The sequence below is a fragment of the Thunnus maccoyii genome, chromosome 1 (assembly GCF_910596095.1).
Source record: "Thunnus maccoyii chromosome 1, fThuMac1.1, whole genome shotgun sequence".
NCBI lineage: Eukaryota > Metazoa > Chordata > Actinopteri > Scombriformes > Scombridae > Thunnus > Thunnus maccoyii.
In genome coordinates this window covers 18,879,561-18,894,219 of record NC_056533.1, presented here as the reverse complement: position 1 = coordinate 18,894,219, position 14,659 = coordinate 18,879,561, and the positions used below count along the sequence as shown (strand labels likewise).

General features: G+C 41.4%; 1 protein-coding gene and 1 long non-coding RNA gene across 3 annotated transcripts in view; one reads left to right on the top strand and one right to left on the bottom strand.

Moving 5' to 3' along the window:
• LOC121902527 overlaps nucleotides 1-13,765 on the top strand; it is a 224,562-nt gene extending 210,797 nt beyond the window's left edge. The window contains exon 4 of the long non-coding RNA XR_006097580.1: nucleotides 12,030-13,765. This is a non-coding gene — a long non-coding RNA (uncharacterized LOC121902527). The remainder of the gene's footprint in view (nucleotides 1-12,029) is intronic.
• Nucleotides 1-14,659, bottom strand: part of mafa (v-maf avian musculoaponeurotic fibrosarcoma oncogene homolog a (paralog a)) — a 77,264-nt gene that overhangs the window by 20,641 nt on the left and 41,964 nt on the right. The gene's annotated exons all lie outside the window — the stretch shown is intronic.

The window sequence follows — 14,659 nt, the reverse complement described above, 5'->3', positions numbered from 1 at the left end:
TAAATTTAAGCTCATCTTTGTTTGGCCAAACTCGGCGATGCAGGCGAAAGGATACTGTACGAACGCCGAGAAGGAATAAGGTCATTGCTTTTCCTCGGTGAAAACATATTTTTCCTTGTCTCAAGTCACTCGCGACACTTTTCTGGAGTGTGTGAGGGGCCCATTCATTATCTACTGGTTTTTCCTCAGAGGGGCCGTAGCACATATGGTAGCTTGTGTTGTGTGTGTGGGTTTACGTGTTTATCTGCGCTGGTTTTGAGACAGCTATCGTGAATGCTGCGCTTACCGGGCATATATATACAGCATGTCCTTATGCACTTGTGCATGTGTGAGTGGAGGGTGGATGGGTTTGTGCATGCGTGCATTTGTTTGTTGCCATTTATTGCCTGTTCTATTTTTTGTATTAGCCACTTAGTCGGGGACACGGCCTAGTGCAGGAGCTGTGAAGTTTCCCAGTAACAGGCTAATTCCTCAGTGGCTGTTTAGAGTGTCTCCAGCAGTGCTAAGTGTTCTCCTCTCTGTGCCTGATCAGAAAACAGGACCACTTTAGTCAGTTTGTTTAAGGTCCCCAGAGAAGGCTCTCATATCCTCCCTCTACTCACCCTTCCCTTTTCCCTGCTCTGTCTCTCTCCCACTCTCTCTCTCTCACACACACACACACACACACACACACACACGCAGTGCCACTTTCACGCTCCCTAACTTACTTGGCATATTAAACAGATACAGCTTGATGTGTGTAGATGACTCAGTCAATCATGGTTTTCCAAGGTTGTGCATTAATTATCCTTATTTTCTTATAGTAACCTTTATAATATGTTAAGCTCTTATTTAAAATAAAAAGAAGGCAAGTGATAAATATTCATTTTAGAATTTCTTGTGCGATGTCTAAAGATCGATTTGCTTCAATAGGAAGCATACAGAGATGATGCTACACCAACAGAGATAGTCAGATGTGTAACGTGCATCCTCAAAAAGCAACTATTTGGCACTACATCTGATGCAGTGCTATGAGTAAGCACAGGGCGTTAGTGAAAATAGAAATCTAAGTATGACATTACGTTTTGAACAGACTGCAGCTAAAATTTATGCTGAGGATAAATGTTTATGTGGGGTATATTAAACGATACAACAATACATAAAACAATGCATAAACCTTCTTTATGTCAGTAAATTAGGCTCAACAGGTGTTTCTTTTCCATAAATTGACAGTCAGAACGACTAACTGTGGACAAATTACGTTCATTTCTCCTCTTCTGCTGCAAGTTAGAGCTCAACTGCAAAACTTTGTAAAGAAACAGTAACATCAAGCTGGAGAATATCAGATATGCGCTCCCGGCAGGTGAGCCTGATAGCGACTTTTCATCCCACAAAGCCACGTGTGGACCTGACTCATGAATGCACAAGGATTATAAATGAAAAACAGCTCACATCAGGGCACAATGAATTTCTTAAAGGCGGTAAAGGTGTTGTTTAAGGAGGTTTAATGAATTTCATGCATTTATTCCTCACTTCTCCACTTCATAATTACAATAAGATTAGATGTGTAGGTATATGATAACTTCACCGTATTTCAACTGTCTCTATAGTGAGGTAATGCCCTCATTACAACCCCAACACAGCTCCCTTACACATACACACATTTGCATGTATACACACATAAACTTATTCCCTCATACAATAATACAGGTGATTTAGACACAGTAATAATACTAGAAGCATATTTTATTTCAGTCATTTATTATTTGTGCATTGCATACTGTTCTGTATATTCAATAAAATGCCTTCTTAGGATTGACAGCTAAGATTGTATGTTGTTTAAGCTTCAGTATTTGAGAGCAAATTCTGCAGTAGAATTGAGAATAGAATATATTTGCAAGGGAAATTCTTTGCATAGAGAATTTATCCCACAACATGAAGACATATTCTCTGTGTTTTCTGTGGACTGGCCTGTTCTGCTATCCTTGTGTAAAGGTGAAGTTTCCTCACAAGAGCTGACAAGTGTGAAATTACGATAGGAAGTGCTTCATACCCTGCCATTTACCTTCATTCATTACCACGCTGTATACACACACACACACATACCTACACACTCCCCGCAGTCCACACCTGACTGGCTGATATGGCAGTCATTTCTGTAACCAGGAGCCTCGGAAAATGCCTTCAGAATCTTTTAAACTTGGGTGAAGTCCTCAAAGGCATTTGTTTGCCTTTGGAGTGGTATTGAATATAGAGGTACAAAGGTATTGGAAAGGAGGTTGGAAGTAGAGCTAGACCTGCATGGATTATAGCTCATCTATACATCTATACCACTAGTCTCCGGCCCGGGAACTGGATCCATATGACGTTCAAAGGAGCCACAGAGCTTTTCCACCAAGAGGAGAGGCAGGTCACAGGACATGACATTGTTCTTCGAGGGAACTTTCTCTCACTCTCCTTCAATTTAATTCAAATTAATAGTAGAAGACACATAATTAGGTCCTCAAAGACATTGTGTAGTGTTACAACAGATTATATTATAGAACAGAAAATAAGTCACATATTATATACAGTGTCATTAGTGCTAATCACAATCAGTCTTGATGTCCCAAGCAGATCCTAAGGCTCGGTATCAGGGTATTAATGGATGGGTATCGGTTAAAACAAAGCGGATCAAATGCCAATCCCTTCTTTACTGTACTCTACTCTGCTCTCCTTTATGTCAGCCCACAGTGCGAGCATTTTGCTCCATGTACAACCGATAAGAGTGACTTTGAATTCTGACATCCCGGTTGTCAAAATACACGCATTCGCTAAGCTCTGACTTTTACTCTCTTTTTCTCATTAGCAAAGACCGGTTTACATTCAGGTCAACTTAAGCAGATTAGGTCAAAAGAAAACTTGGCTGCAAACGGGTGTCTGTATTCAGTCATTGACATCACTGTATAATATTGTCTGTTTCTGTAGTTCCAAGAACTCCAACACAGTGAGAGATACAGATTTGTCTCCTCTCTATTTGATCATGTCACATCTATTTCAGACATCTCTTTCTCTCAGTCCCACTATTAGACTGGACTGGACAAGGTCTAATTTCTGGGTTTAAAAAAATCTTGATCGGGACATCTCTAAAATATACATATATACATACACACACACATACACATATATATATATATACAGGCTATAAACATGGTGTCATTCTGTTTTCCAAATATCACAGCAAGTTTCTCTCAGATTCACAGATTAAATAAAATTGTCTTTCTGTGTCTTTCTCCTCCCTAGTGTATGTTGTCTGAAGGTTATCCAGCTGACTCTGTGGCCAGAGGAACTGAGGAGACGCTGGGTGATCATAAGTCTTTGTCTTTGAAGACCGCACGCTGTGTCCGTATCGCTGTTGCAGCGTAATTGATACAGGCTCACGCTGTTGAGCTTAACAGAGCCCCATCATGGCCTTACACTCAGATCTCTCACAGCTGTAGGGCTCAGCGTACTGAGCTCTCGCAAAATCACACAAGCGTGTGCAGACACACACACACACACACACATACACCCAGCTGGCTTCTGGCGAGATCACAGCTAAAGAGATCCAGAGCGGAGCTGGTTAGACTAACACTAATGGAGATGAGCTGCCTGGTTAGCTCAATGGAAAATTGAGCAGAGTTGATGCTTATTTCATCACAGCAGTAGTCCGTTCCCCAGGGAATACACAGTCAACTTACACTGATTTAAAATCTTTCTTAAATGAAGAAAAAAAAAAATATTGTGGTGTGTGTGAGGGAGCTGGATGGCCCACTACAGAGAATGCTTTATAACCTGATGCCTTATATTATAAGAAACCGCATGTGATGGATGATTTTCTTCTAAGTAGCATGCACAAAGGATACATTTGTAAGGGCATGCTGTGCTCAATCAGTGCTCTTCTACTGACAAGGAGCTCTTCTCACTTTGCTCCTTAGTAGCAAGTGCATTAAATCATGTCACCAGCCAGTCCGGTGAAATCTGGGCCACACCTGAGTGCATATGTCCTGCCCGGCAGCACTGTAGCGTAGTAAAATCTACCGAGGATCACTTGCAAGCAGGAGGAGGTCCTCTGCTTTTATCCCTCCGCCTGACATTCTGTGACATTTAAGAAGTCGTTAAAGGTGTGAGCGTGTGGAGTGGGGGAGAGAAGCTCCTCAGGCAGAGAAAGACCCTCAGCACTGTCACCAAATAAAACCTTGTTGAATGAACTGATTATGCTGTCAGAAAAATCATAGCGTTACATTACACCCTCCTCGAAGGATGTATTTACTGTGTTGACAAATCATGTATGTTGGTGTTTGCTGTTAAGACAGCTAGACGCCTGTGGCAGTGTAGTATTAGAATTCAGCCCTGTGGCCCATGCAGATAGGAGGATCCACTGCAATTAATGTATCAGATGGAGTGCAGTCCATCTTTGGCCTGAGCCGGTCTGGTTGTTGTGTTTCATTGCGGTCAGTCCTGGCTGTGACACAAACACACAAGGTCCGCAGAAGATAAGAGTCTCCTCTTTTATGAGCCTCTTCCTCTCCACCAACAAACAGCTATTAAAGTGTGGCCAGATCTGGCTCCTGCTGGTGCTGCTGACAGCTAATGTCCTGCTATTTGTCCATCTCTGGCATCCGTCTCCATAAAGGCCTTGCTGAAAAAAGCCCTGCTGACCCACATCGTTAGGGGCCGACCCTGTCTTTACAGCACTAAATGTTTGTTTAGGGGCAGTCCCCTGTTCTGAAGTAGCGATTAGCCTTTGGTAGAGAGAGGAGCCCTCAGGTTCAAAGCCCTTCCTCCACTGAGAGGCTGTCAGCTCCAATACTAACAGAAAACACAGACAGAGAAATGCAGAGGCAGAGACAGGACAGTGATTACAAAGCCTCAGTTCACTGCTCTGGGCCCTGCACTGCTTCTCTGGAGGAAAAAAAAACACACTACCCTCCTCAACCCAATGAACTGACAACTGGATGTGTACAGGCACTGTAGTGTGGAAGTGGAAAGAATTCCTCTACCAGAAAAGGTAGGTTTACATGGTTTACCCAGGCAGTACACCAAAATACACAAACCCTGTCCTTGTGCATGTGATGATTGTGTTAAAAGCATTCAGTCTTCAAATGGGACATATTTTCTCTCACCAGCATCCATTGTTGTGTTCCTGTGTAAATCCAACACAGACTCATCAAAAATCTAAACTAAAATGCCAATAAGGTGTTGTGGCTGTAAATTATCTGAATGTTACATCCCTCCATCATCATCTACATCATCTAACTATACAACAAAAAGAGGTTTCTACTACTGCTAAGTTAAGGCCAGTAAAGACCATGTGGATGAGGTTAAGTTTAGGCAACTAAATCTAAATAGGAGATAGGAAGTCTGACGATGTTGACTTTTGCAAGTTAACTCTAAATTATGCCCATATTTAATTTCATGTCATTTTGTTGCGGTCAATATATCTAATCTTACAATCTTACAATTATTTATTTTATTGAGTAATTTCAGTGTTCTGTTACACCAAAAGCAATCAAAAATTACACTTTTGTTAGGTGTGGTCGAATAAAATACGCTTCTGACTAGTTTGAACTGAAACTGCATTTAAATATAGATCAACAGTCATAATGTTCTGCCATGAAAGATTGGTGCTCATTTACATTCAGGCAAGTGTGTACAACCACCCACTACCCAAACTACAAACATCTTACTTTCTGCTGCACTATTTAACTTCAAACTATACAGTTTTCCTTCATGTAATCTTCTCTCTCGCAATACAATTTAAGGCCCAGCCGTGTAAATCAGTCATCCAAGCTTTCCCCTTTTACAACATGTATTGAGGGACCTCACACTCCCCTGCATAAAGCCTCATGCCTGTACCATGTAAATCTGTCTATGTGGTAAGAGTGAAAGTCAGCCAGGTCACAGTTAGACCTTTGCCCATCAATCTAAGATGCCTGCTGCAGCGACGCTTGAGGTCCTGACATTCCCACAATACACGCAGAGGTAATGGAGTCCCAAAGATGCCTGAGGGGACATAAGTCACAGAGAAAAGACATGGTGACAGAGTGACAAAAGCTTGCTATAGTTGGGTGGCTCCAGCCTCAGGTACAGGCCCAAAGAGGTAGCTCCAGTCCCAAATCCTTTGTGGTAACCAGCTCAGGTCATTCCCCATCACACGGAAGGGACTGGATGGCTTTATGATGGATGTTAAAAAGTTGACGGCTGGAGGTTTGGGGGTTTAAACAGGGAGCGCATCCGTAATATCCTGCGTGGCCTCTCAGTTGCTACAGTATACATTTAAAATTTCTCTCTCCGTCACTCCCCTGTCTCGTAGGATGACAGCCACAGGCTTACATGCTGCTCTGTGAATGGGGTAAAGATCAATCTTAGTGGCTCTTCCCCACAAGACAGATATGTAAGATAGAGACTTTCCACATAAACATCCTCCACTTCCTGTGACTGAACAAGTATATATTCAATAGCATCTATATCATATAGGCATCTGCACACCACTGTACGCTATGCAGCCCGACATGCAGACACAGTGGCAACACCAAGGAACCCTTATGTGCTTGCAGAAGACTGTATAGGTTTGCATTATGCATTTAGCCAGGCATCAACAAACCAATTCAGTAATGTCTTTTACAATAAATACATTTATTCACTTCAGTAAAGAACATTAAAAAATGGAATATGGCCATATTGAGAGCTCCCTTGGCTTCATAGCCACTTTTGATGAATAATTCAAGTAGCACTTTAAATTATTTACATAAAGGTTATAGTGTAATGTTATGGAAAAAATGAGCTTGTCTGTTAGTGTAGCACTGTCTTGAAGTTATGGGGTGGGTTTTTCTAGCCCTCTATGATAACATATGCTGTACTACATGCTCTTGCTGTTGTTATGATATGGTTTTCATGAGTGTAACTACCAGTACCTGGGAACACCGCGGCTGCTAATAGAACAAGATGCACAATTTTCAGGATCATAAATTCTGGGAAAAAATTTTCTGGGAACTCACTGCGGTCAGTCTGATCTGAACCTGTCTAGGCTAAACACAGAGACATCTGGTCCTTTTAATCCTCTTACAACTGCCCCCCACATATAGTCCTCAATGGCGATTCTGTGGTGTCTGTGACATCGTGACATGGCAATTAACTTAAACTTATGTCCATTGATTATCCAAAAGCAGCTTACCCCAGCAAGGGTCAAGGAACAGACTTAGATTCTAAGCACTGAACAAGACGGGAGAAGACAGGTCAAGGGGCATTCACACTCATCTGACCATGAGCCAGTGTCTGTGTTGTGTATAAATGACTCCACACATGCATGCACATGCACCGTGTGTTTACTTGTTTGCAATTGTGGTGAGAGTGACACCGATTCTGTAAATAGAACCACCACCACCACCATAAAACCAAGACTTTCCATTCTAGCCACACAAAGATGAACATTTTCAAATTTTACTGCCTCAAATAGACTTAGAAAATTGACTGTGTGTGCTATCCTTAATTATAATACAACTTTAAGATGCTTTAAAAAAATAACCATCTAAAAACCCTGTCAAGCTTGCTATAAAATATTTAAATTATTGATGCAGAAACAAGCGATACATATTCATTTTGTCTGATGGACAAAACCTGAAATGTCTCATCATTCAGTTTTAATTTTGTCAGTCTGATTTATTTAATTTTTTAAAATTTTATTTGATAGGGATGATGCAATTTAACATACTGTAGTTCCAATACAGAGCATGAAACTGATGTGCTGCACAAACTCTGTGCTATTGCTAATTTTCAACTGATCGATGCAAGAATTTGTTGTGTTAAGTTTTTGTCATCTGGGCATTTACTCAGTACCTCTGTAAGAACGATACAGATATGTTGCCTTACTCTTATTATATGTGCAGGGAAGTTATGGTGTGTGCACTTAGCCTGTGCAGTGGTCTGTAAGCCCAGTGTTTTAATGAAAGCTCACTTATAAATAAACATTTCAAGCTTCTTCACTTTCAGCTCATATGGCTATCACTGTTTTTCTCTGACTGAGCTTGTTGATTTCCCACACACATTAGATAATATGTTCATGCAACATTTTTAAATCTATATTGGATTTAATGGCTCAAATTTGAAGAATATTCTTTCAATGTATTTGATACTCAGTAAATTTTCTTCATTGTTGTGCAACCAGTTATTTTGTAATGCGCCTCTATGACAAATTGTTGCAAAGCCAAGAACTTTTCCTGGGGTCTTGACAGGTGATTAGTTATAGGCAGCGGCTAAGTCAACATAGATATGCATTATAGATAATGCATCTATACACCCTGAGCATGTATAGAGCAAAGGCATAGTTGTCTCCAAGGAGAAGAAAAGAGAGATGAGAGGTTTGAGAGCAACAGGAAAGCTCGAGTGAAGGCTCTGAGATAACAAAGAGGAAGCTGCAGTGTCCCTGCCAGAGTACACAACCCTGCTTTCATCACTCACAGGAACATCGTCCATCACCGAAAGTTTGCATCTTGTTGTTTTTTAATTTATTACATGTTCCACATGTTAAGTGTGTAAACCTTCAGGGTGCAATTTTAGCAGCAGCAAACTATCAACAAATCTTTGTTTCTCCCCTGGCAGAGCGCTTAGTAGAGGCGATAAAAGCTTTTTGAGAGAAACAGACTGGAACAATGGTGGGGACTATACTCTAAATGGCTTCCTGTTGCGCTGCAGCGCAAGATTGAGCACTGCTTCAGAAGAGCAGAGAGAGCAAAAGAGAGAAAGGCATTTCAGATCATGGGCGCAGAGAGTTAAGCAAGAGATACACAGAGTGAATGAAAGCGAGAGAGACACTTAAAACAAACAGTTTATTGACTCTGCCGGGGAGAGCTTGTGTGTGAAGTGAGAGCAGTGCAAAGATGCATGCGTGTCTACAGAGGCATGTCTTCAGTCTTCTACACAAGCCTCTCCCAGTCCTCTCAGCCACTTAGCACCCTGCCCGAGGGAACTCAAGTGGCTGTTGTTACAACGCCTCAGAGGTAAAATACTTGAGAGCCAGACACTAGAACAGTGTGTTTTAGATGCACCCTTAAATCACGAAGGACAGCACATGCTTTTTGCAATGGAGCTTCACTAATGAAGCACTAATCAGTGCGAAGCCATTTCATTCTCTATTCTTAGACACATATGCGTAGAGGTTAAGACTCGCTGAGATTCTGTTCTCAGAAGAGGAGATGAGAGGCAAAATCAGCTGTAAAGATCTGTAAATACTGGTTCCAAGGACCAAGTAACTTCCTATGCTTTGTATCTTGCTTTAGATTTTTGAAATCTCAAAAGAAACTTACACTTAGATTTGCAAACCTGTCTCCTAAAATTATGTTTATATTCAACAATGCATTAGAAAATACATTTTGTCATTGTTAGTGCACTTTAGTTGTTTTTCCTACATCTTCTGCTACTGGAAACTAAAAACTTGATTAATGTTTTTATGGTTATGTTTAGGAAACATCAAGTACTTGGAAGGGGGAAGGGACAAATTGTGGTCTCGGTTAAATATTGGAAAAAGTCAAAGCTGACTTTAAGCACAAATTGGGATACGTTGCTGTTTTATTATTTAACCAAAAATACAATCTATTCCTAGTTAAGCATTTTAATAGCCTAAACCTGACAAGATATAATACATAGATGCAAACCCTGGTCTCCGGTGTCAAAGTCCTGGGATTTTTATGGCCAATCATCCACCCTCACTTCACAAACTTTTTGGAATTAAACAAAAGAGATATATTGTCAGTGGACATGTTCCAGGCAACAATTATGTGTCCTCCAAAAACATATTTGGTTAAAGCTAATTAGTATATAAATGTATTTTGTAGGAGTCAGCGTTGAAATATGACATGTGTGGTATCAGGATATGTCACTAAGCTGTGACTGCCTCTCATGTAGCTACACAATCTCCTACCTTATTATAGGTGGTAACAGTTAATGACTGAAGGAGTGATATATTCCAACTCTGTACCCTCCATCACTCATCTCCAGCTGGCAGAGTGTCCCTGGATAGGCACTCATACTGTAGCCTTGAACCAGAATGCTTGACAGGACCTCACCCAGCTTAAATAAGGGGTGTTCCTTATTAGCACAGTGCCCAAGATAGGACAGTGAAGGCTGGGTAGGTTAGAACTCCCTCGGGGGAAATACGCAGGATAGATGACACTTTGGCTTTGACTCAGACCTATTTGGATTTAGTAGCACTTTGTCACTGTCTTGACTTGCAGACATAAAAATGGAGCCACCACGAATTCTATGCACCACACGGCAGGTTAGGGAAAAAGAGCATGCATACACAGACTGAAAAAGAAGAAAAAGAAAATATCAATGTAACTTTAATCACATCCAGACCTATAAATGTAATTCTGAGCTGCAGCAATGGTAATCAGAAACAGAGTGTTCCCATCAGGAGCCAATCCACTCTCTGTTTTTCATTAAAATGCTGGCCACTACTTCTCACATCTCTGTGTGCATTTAAATAGTTAATGGACTGCCCATCCGCTCAGCTACTGTAAGTTGGGGGGCTGGAGGAGGCGAGGTGGAGCTCTTCAAAAAGTTTCTTTTTCAGATCAGAAAGAGTGACTTTACAATCTTGCAATATTCATGATGTGTTTAGGAACTCTATACCCTCTCCTGGCTTTGAAGTTAAAGCAATACCAGATTTAATCTGTTTCTTGAAACCCTTTAGTCCCTTTGACGGGTCAGTAATTGGGCACCAACATAAATACATACAGTGCATATATATATATTTTTTTATTACTTCTTGTTGTTTTCCTTCACACGTTCAGAGAAAGGGCGGACCATCATGTGCTAATGCCAGTCTTCCTTTGCTCCATCTGAGGAAGCCCAGGAGCTGCAAGAAATATGCTTGTCAGTACACTCATCACGCCAATTTGATTAGAACTTTCCAATATGCTGACCAAGTCTTTTCCTCCATTTCCATCCTCTAACCCTGCTGAAAATGCGTCCGTTCATAATGTCCACTGACTGTGTTGTTGGGGTAATACTGCTCGTGGGTTAAGGTGAGCTGCACAGTCACACAGATAAAGTGTGAGGAAAGAGATCAGTAAAGGAGAGAAGGGTAACACTATACAGGTCCAGGATACCAGGTAGGAAGTAGAGTTCTTACACTGAACCCATACAGAGACTTTAGTTCAGGCAGCAGGACCTCTTTGAAGGAAACTATAAAATATTAAGGGGAAGTGGATACCTCACTTGGCTTAATGCGGACACGAGTCAGGCCACACATAGGCTCATGAGATAAATCCCCTTTTTTTCTCCCTTTATCTCTCTCTCACTTACTCCCTCCCTTGCTCGTTCTCTGGGTCTCTCGCTCAGTCTGTGTGGTAAGAAAAGGGTCATGGAGCTCTGAGCTACATGGACTCCAAGCGTGTCTGTCTGCCGTTGGCAGTCTTCCCACAGGCAACGGGTCAAGACGTCAGCAACTCAACCACCCCAAACATCAGCTCCAACTCTCACTGTCTTATCTTCATCTTGTTCTTAAGAGTAACTAAATTAAGGTTTGTGCTGTTTAGCGGTTAAGTCATTTTTACCTGTCAATTGTTCATGTAATTTTTTGTAAAGCAGAAATGCTTTAAATTCACTGGCTCGATCTTCTGAAATGTCAACATTTCCTGAGTCTCCTATGATAGTAATCTGAATACCTTTAGGTTTCAGACTGTTTGTCGGACAAAACAAGCAATATGAAGATGTCACCTTGAGTTGAGGCACACTGCTTTCTGACATTTTCAGACATGACAGTAGAGAGTATTCTTCATTTGTCATTGAAAAATCTACACGTAGCAAAGAGTAAAGAATTGTGAAGATAATGTGCCAGTTTCAAAACTGACTGAGTTTACTTTCTCAGCTCTCGGAGCAAAAGAGAAAGATAGAACGAGAGCGGAAGAGCAATATACAGAATACATCCATCAAACTGATGTCACTGAGCTCTGGCTGCTTTTAACCCTACAGCTATATACCCCTCTGTCTCCATCCATCCATCTCCCCTTCCTCTCTCTCTCTTACAGGACTGCTCAAAGTTACTGATACACAGTACGCCAAGCCAGATGGTCAGCCGCACGGTCGAAGCATGTACCACTCGGTTTCAACACCCCTCTAACAAACCCTCCTCCCAACTCCAGATGGCATGCCATGCCTGGTTCTAGTGCCACAGGGGGACTGCGACGGTATCAGTGTGACTCAAGTCCCTCGGGGTATGGTCTGCGTGCATGCGTGCGTGTTTTGGGTATATGCATATGTGAGCGCATGTGCTTGTCCCTCAGGTGCTCTTGTTTGGTTGTATGTTTTAGAGAGTCACAACAATCAGATACCTGTGTCTCTTGGGTTGCTGATTTCTCCCCTTTGGCCAAATTTGGCTGCTGTGGTTCAATATGGAGCTCCTTCACTAATAATCCTCCCCCTCTGAGCCTCACTATTTAAGTGAGTGATTTCAAAGGGGAAAAGAAAACCTGTGAAAATGCATCCTAAATTCCAAAAACACCTCGCAGTTAAAGTATCATACAGTATATAGTAAGCAGAGGGGCAACTTTTGCCACATGACTTATGAGATTTGTTTTCATTGTTATAGCTGTGGAACTACGGTATTCTTTAAACAATCAGCATCTGTCAGCACAGGTACAGGAAAATTCTACATCTCGAGAAGCATAACTAAACTAGTTATCACATTTAATCCCAATATTTTGATTTAAACAACCAGTCTCTCTACAGCTACAGCTGCTTTTTAAGTTTTCCTTTCACACGCAGTACATTTCCAGGGCCTGAGATCCTGAGGGGCACCAAAGTCCCAAGGTTCACTGCACTCACCCAGCCAGAACAACAACAACTTTTTCATTTATCATTGGTACATAAGCTGATTGGTCATATCTCTCTATACAAGCACACTATTACCCAGTTGATTCCTTCATGCCAACATTACAGCTCCCTCCATCACCCCAACATCACCCTTTTTATGTGCTGCAGCTGTTATCAGTACCGTTGAACTGTTGACTTTGCTGAGATACAAGTTTAATATTTATAGCTACATGTCTGAATTCTGAACACTATAATTCAAGTGTTAAATATACTGAGAGATGACTTCTCTCAGTAGAAAATTCTCTATGATCTCAGATTCTTTGAAATTTGACTGCCTAGCCATTTGCAATAGATGGTCAGTTCTTAACCTTATGTATGTGTGTGTGTGTGTGTGTGTGTGTGTTTGTGTGGTTTGTGGCAATTTGTCTAAGTGCATATTTGTTTGGGAAGAAGTACCATCAACTGAAAAATCAACTGTAGGTGCGTCATGTGGCCCTGTATTTTTTTTTTTCTTTGAGGCTCTGTGTCAAACTCTAATGATAAGGACCCTACAATTTCTGGTGATGTAGCTATCATGAAAATATTTCTAAAAACAATCTGATTTATTAAAATGAGCACAAAGTAATTCTCAGAAAGTAATAGTAGAGCACAGTTCAGCACAGATTCTGGGGTAAAATATAATTCGCTGTGGCTCAGTACATTTTTGTCCCTTGTCATCAAAGTGTTTAATTTGGTGCTGTGTCATGCACATGATGTTTAGCTTTACATGAGAAAGAAGTGCACCAAAAAAAGCTGCATTGCCTCAGTGTTTGTGTTTATTGTTGAAAAGACCAGGGGCTGCTCTCGCCTGCTGCTGTGTGTATACTTCTGCTTCACCCATGTCCAAGGGCTTTGAAAATCAGTGAAAGGGGAAACCAGAGAAAGGACTTAGCCTCTGATCTGGGGAATATTTCTGCTGATCACCCTTCTAAATTAAAAAGCAGTTATGAATAATCCTCGCTGGAGACTCTACTTAAATTAATGCCTCAATTAGATTGGGAACATTAAAGGTAGTAATGATTCCACTCCTCTGTATTGTAATTTAAGGCCTGCTTGCTCTTCCCTGGGAAAGCAGCTCTTTGCAGTGAATGTATTAGAGTAGATTAATGAGGGGAGGATATGGAGGTGGCTCTTCTCACGCAGTCTTAATGGCGTGAAAAGAGGAGGTTTATCAATCATGCGATGTTTGTCAATCAGAGATTGCGGGATACTTTTGCCAAATGTTTTGGACATAACTTGTAAATATAACTCAAACACCCACTGGGCCAAAGAATAGCGTATGATAAAAACTGCTTTTCACTGCCTCCTGGGCAAGGGCACAACTCAGTCAGGACCATCACCTCTCTGTGCTGCTATGAGTCACTCCATGGCTCCACCTGAGCGCTGGGGTGGGGTTGTAACGATCGCTGCGTGTAAGTGATCCATCCCTAATCGATTCAGACTGTCAGCATGGACTAGACATTCACCTCTGCCTGTTATCTCTATCTGTAAGGAAGCCTACCTCAGTCACGGCAGTGACCACAGCCTAACCTAGCTGGTCAGCTCCAGTCACAACCTATTGTAACAGAGATGAGTCACCTATGACTCCCAGCCAGGTTCAGATCTGGGTCTAAAGTCAGGTTTAACTTTGGTGAAATTAACAGCAGAGGGATGTTGGCTGGCTTATATTGCATTAATAGGTTAAATCTATGGTGACCTTATTTTTGGTGAAACAGCGTGATAATTGGAAGTCCTGCACAACATCGAGGATTACCATGTTTATCCTCCTATAATCCCCATAAACATTAAGACACAACGAGCTACATGC